Consider the following 6,045-nt stretch of genomic DNA (forward strand, 5'->3'; position numbering starts at 1 on the left):
ATGGTGTCCTGTGTGCACATCCCTATCAGGGCTCATTTGCTTTGGGCAATTCCTTATTTATCTACCTGTCTCCCATAACTGACTGGTGTTCCAGGCCCAACAAATGTTCTATGCGTTTTTGTATTTCCAGCACCCAACACAGCTCTAGGTGCATAACAGATACTCACTCAAAGTTCATGGAAGGATGATGATGATGATATTCATCATAAGTGGCCAGCACTTATTAAGTGCTGTTGAGTGGGCCTGTCACACGCATCATCTCTTGTATGCCTCACAACGCTGCTGTGTAGCAGCATTCTTTTTACCCCCATCTTACAGATGAAGTAACCAATTCTCAGAGAGTTTAAACAGTCTACCCAAAGGCACAGAGCTCTGATGAGATAGAGCTGGAGTTTGAAACCAGTCAGTGCACTGAATAAGCTTCAAGCTATAGACCACACCTCTGACTGGAATCTTCTTATTCCAAGGGTAAACCCTTGGTCAGTCCTGATGTTATTTCCATGGTTCCCCACTCTACATACAAAACAATCCTGCCGGACAGGCCCAAACATCTGGCCAATGGGAACTGGACAAAGCTCCATCTGGAAGCCATCAGCACCTCTCATGGGTCAGCTGCAAGGGATTCAATTTCAAATGACCCAATACATTTCCTCTGCTTCCCCCTCACAGACAAATTTGTTGGCTGCACTATTTTGATAGTTTAGGGGTAAAGGGTCCATTTAAATGGCAACTTAAGTTCAAATCAGTGAGTCCCCAAATCATTGAAGCTTACGTTTCCATTTTCCAACCAGATCTACATCAGAGGCATTCAGGTGGCATCCATGGATTCCAGGTATATGTGACATCTCAGACTGGTCCTGGTTCTGGAAATATTTTATTTCCTCCCATTTGTCTCCATAATCTTAAGGTGCAGTGCCTTATTTCAAATAGAGTTTCTTTTGCCAGGTAATAATTCGAGGGCACATGTTCCCGGTTTCCTACGAGCCTGAAGGTCAGAGAGTCAGATTGCGGCAAATCCCTTGGAAGCCACCTCAGTCAAACCCTCACACTTTGCTGCAGGGAGAAGAGATTAGGGTGGCAGGGCAATGGAGCCATCACAAGGTCTTTGATTTCTGTTCCGCTGCCGCCACATGTAGTTATAATCCAGCTAGAAAATCTCAACTGAATTCTTAATAAAACATATTCAAATTCTTTCTCCTCAAGATTCAGAGACTTAAAAATTATCAAAGGACACAGATTCCTTATTCCATTCTTAATAATACCATTTATCTTGAATAGAAACACATTTTTTTTTTTTTTTTTTTTTAAGGAAACACAACACCAGTATCAAAGATGAATTTTCTAAGCAGCGGAGGAAGTATCTCCAAAAGTTTTTGAAAACGTGCTGATATAATCAAGACGGAGAAATGCTTTAAGAACCAAACGCTCTGCTCAGCCTATGTAACAATATGCCATTACATTTTAAAATTCACCCTCATTTTTCACATGATTTATTTTCCTAATAAAACCATGCAATTCCTAAAATCATATAATAAAGGAAAGTTGTGGCCACAGTTTTCCCAGTAAAATTCTTATGTGATTTTGAAAAGTTAAAATTGTTATATACAGTCCAGGTAAATGTTATGTGTTTCATTGTAACTGGCATTTTTCATGTAACAATACAGGGAGTATTTCCATGTCAACACATATCTAGAGTGTCAGTCATAGAAGCTGTAGCTATTTCATTATAGAGGTGAGTTTGTGTTTATTTTATCCATCTATTATTAGAATTAGGGCTTGTTTTGAAATTTCCCTTATTAAAAATAACACTGCAGAGAACATATTGGTGTGTGTATGTATTCATACACAAACACACAATTTTTGGTTTATCTCTCAAAAATCAAATCCTAGAAGTGGATGTGTCAGATCAAAAGATAGGTACATCAAAAAAATGTACATATTTAACCAAATTGCCCTCCAAGAATATTTCTTCAATCTATACAAGCAACCTCAAATAAACTTCATTTTTTTAAGAGAGAGGAATAGTTTCACGGATAAATTATATTCAGACAAAATAATATTGAATAAGTGTCTACCATGTGCCACTGCGGTAAGTAAGACAGGTGTCTAGTTACTTCTACTTTAGGACTGAGTGACTTGGGGTGGTCTGTATCCCCTGTGCTAGAAGTGGGCACGTGGTACAGGGGAGGGGATGGAGTCCGTGCTTGTAAAGACAGATGTGGGCAGGGGCTGAGCCTTCTATCTTTGATGAGTTGCAGTCTTCAGTTCTGTGATATTTTCCTTATGTATTCTGGTTTTCTAGGGCGACACAGTTGACGATTCCTAGAAAATGTGCCTCAAAGTTACTAAGAAAGTTTAATTAGAAGAAGTCATTATTGGGAAATTTCAGGCTAAAACAGGGGAGTCAGATGTGTTAAGAAATAAAATGCCTTTGCATGTCTGTTCCTTAGGCTTAGAGAGAATAGTAACTCTCATTTCATTCATTCATTTATTCATTCACTCACTCATTCATTCAATAGGTGTGTATTGAGTGTCTACTCAATAAATTCCTGTGGCATTGTGCCACAGGCTGGGAAGCCAGTGGTGAACCACACAGATATTCTTTTCCTTATGGAGATCCCATCCAAACAACTATGGAATCTGCAAGGGTTTAACTATATGCTCTGCAAGGGTCTAACTAGTAAAGGGAGAAGAACTAATAAAGGGAGAAGAGGACATCTTCTCTGAGTGTCTTTTAAAATATGAGGAATAGGGGATCCCTGTGGGGCTCAGTGGTTTAGTGCCTGACTTCAGCCCGGGGTGTGATCCTGGGGTCCCGGGATCGAGTCTCACATCGAGTTCCCTGTGTGGAAACTGCTTCTCCCTCTGCCTGTGTCTCTGTGTGTCTCTCTCTCTGTGTCTCTCATGAATAAATAAATAAAATCTTTAAAAAATAAAATATGAGGAATAAACTAGATTTTTTAAAAATCTGAGCTCTCGCAGCCCCTCCAAAGTTTAAATATAGAGTTATTGTATGACCCAGCAATTCCACTCCTGGGTATATGCCCAAGAGAGATGAAAGCATACAACCACACAAAATCTTATACCCAAATGCTCATAGTGGTATTATTCATAACAGCCAAAAAGCAGAAACAACTTATATGCCCATCAACTGATGAATGGGTAAATACAATATGGTACGTCCATACAACGGAATGTTATTTGGCAATTAAAGGTAATGCAGTTCTCAGAGATATCACAACATGGATGAGTGAAAGGAGCACATGGTGCTCAGTGAAAAGAGCTAGAGATGAAGTCCACAGAATGTACAAGGCCTTTTACCTTAAGTGTCCAAAGTAGACAAAACTACTGGGCTTGGGGTAAGGAGGTTGCGGAAAATGGGAGGTGCTGCAGATGGATGTAGGATTTCTTTTTAAGGTGAAGAAAATGTCCTCACCTTGACAGTGGGCATCGTTTTGCACAATGCTGTATATACATGAAAAACTTCTGAATTTGGTGTTTTGAGCGGATGAATTTTATAGTGTACGAATCTCAATAATGCCATGATATTAAAAAGGGAAAAAAGAAAAGCAGTGACACTGGGAGATTCATCATTCAAACATGAGTTTGTTAGTAGAGGCCTGTGGAAGAAGGTTAATCAAATTTTATACCAGTCAATTCACTTTCTTACACGTCATTTTGGCTATGAAAAAATATACATTAGCCTCACATAAAACCAATGATTGGTGAGCCTAGTTTCCTCCATCTCTCTCCCTCGCTGCCTGCTTATGTTACACCATAGCCACAGGGTAGATTAAGGTGGAGAGACACAATTTTAAAATGTGTGAAGGTGTTTAAAGATTTTATTTATTTATTCATGAGAGACACAGAGAGAGGGGCAGAGATACAGGCAGAGGGAGAAGCAGGCTCCATGCAGGGAGCCCGACGTGGGACTCGATCCCGGGGGATCATGCCCTGAGCCGAAGGCAGATGCTCAACCAGTGAGCCACCGAGGCGTCCCCCATCTCATTCTTTTAATAGCTGCCCTGTATTGCCGTGCATGATTGATCTTCAATTTGTCCCATCCCCCACTGTTGGATATTTGAGTTATTTCCATGAACGGTTACCCTGAGCATCCTTATTCGACAGTCTTATGTGCTGAAGCAAGTGTCCACTGGACCACTCCTAGAACTGAAATCCTAAGTCAAAGGTCTGTGACAGTTTTAAGTGCTACACTCAGAAGGTAGGAAACTGCACCGTCAGGCTGGAGAGCACCACCCATTGTGTGGTAATCTACCTTAAACTTTCAGAAGACGGTCAGCTTTAGGTTGTCAGTGAAACTTCCAATTTTCTTTTTGGGTTTTGTTCCTTAGTGACTGCCATAGAAGTTGTGACCAGCAAGTAACAGTGGCTGCTTCTATATTTTAAGTCAATATTGAGGCAGATTTCTTCTAAAGTAGAAAAAGGTCCTCAAACCACTGTTAAGTTGTTTTTTTTTTAAAAAAAGATAGTTTATTTATTAAGCAACTAAATGCAATGCTAGGAGATGCAAATGTGGTCAAGTTCTGATGGGGGAAGTGACCTCCCAAACACAAAACAGTAGACCGTGGGTAGAAACTTGGTATAGTCTTAAGAAGCCCGGAACAAATGAGAAGGTCTTTGTAACAGTAGACAAACGTTTTGAGTTATTTTAAATTTATTTTGAACTGTCCTAGGACATGGATCTTGAATGACTTTTTCAATCACTGGCACAAGATGGGGAGCTAGATGTTAAGCTTGCCAGGATCTCAGTGGGATATGGCTCTGTATGTGAGGTTGAAGTGAGATTCCTTTGAACTGTCCTAGGATTTTTTATTTTTGCCTTAATGCTGTCTTTTTCTTTAAAGGAAAAATGTGAATTGATTTTCCTTATGCCTTAAAAAATGTATATAAATACATTGGAAGGAAATATACCACAATATAGTAAAACAGTGGTTATCCATAGCTTATAATAACATGTTTCCAAAATTTCAGCAATGAAGTTTTATTACATCTGGGTCAGAGAATAAAAATATGTGTCCTTGAATTTCTCTAGGAAAGTCAATTGTTTATTTGCTTCTCATTTCAAGATAGCATCTGGAATTCTAATTGTTCTAATGCCCTGAGTCCTCTCTATTTATTACCTCATAGAGCATGGGTTTTGGAGTCAAACAAACTAAGGTTTAAATCTCTGCTTTGGCCGACAAGAAGAGAACTAATATAAGATGCTGGCTCTTGATGCCAAAACCAACTCTGGAGATGAAACAAAAACAAGACAGGAGTTGATTGCTCTCAGATCTTAAAAAGTGTAAAAAACTCATGGGTAGACAAATATGAGAGGGAGAAGAAATAGCAGGCAGGAGCAGAAGTGGACTAAGTGTCTGAGGGGAGGAAAATTAGCAGGAATTTTACTTCTGAGAGATACAAAACAACAGCTCTGGCCAATGTCGGGCTCTGTGTATCTGCACCTTGCACCCCAGGTAGGATTCTTATAACAGAATCCGATTGGCCAATCAATGTAAATTGGCGGCTTTCTAGGTGTAAGGAAAGTGGGAAAAGGATGGGCATAAGTTTCCCACTGACTTCCACCTCTACCATCGGACTACTCTGTATGATAGGACAATGTGTGGACACATGTCATTAGACCTTTGTGAAAACCCACAGAATGTATAATCCCAAGAGTGAACCTTGATGAAATAGGGACCTTGAGGGATAATGATGTTCAGTGTCATTGATTGCAACAACTGTGCCACTGTGGTGCAGGAAGTCCATGGTGGGAAAGGTTGTGTACACGTAGGGATGAGGGTTATGGGAACACTGTGCTTTCCACTCAATTTTGCTGCAAACCTAAAACTGCTATAAAAAAAATAAAGTTCATTAATTAGGAAGGAGAAGGATTTATCACAATAATTTGAAATAGTTTAGTATCAGAAAATCTATTAACTTCATTTCCCTTATCAAAGGTAGAAAAATAGGACAATGGAAAAAAAACACCATTTTATCTCAATTGTTATAGTAAAAAATTGTTCAAGTTCAATGCTAATTTAT

This window comes from Canis lupus, chromosome 18 (assembly GCF_003254725.2).
Source record: "Canis lupus dingo isolate Sandy chromosome 18, ASM325472v2, whole genome shotgun sequence".
Taxonomy (NCBI): domain Eukaryota; kingdom Metazoa; phylum Chordata; class Mammalia; order Carnivora; family Canidae; genus Canis; species Canis lupus.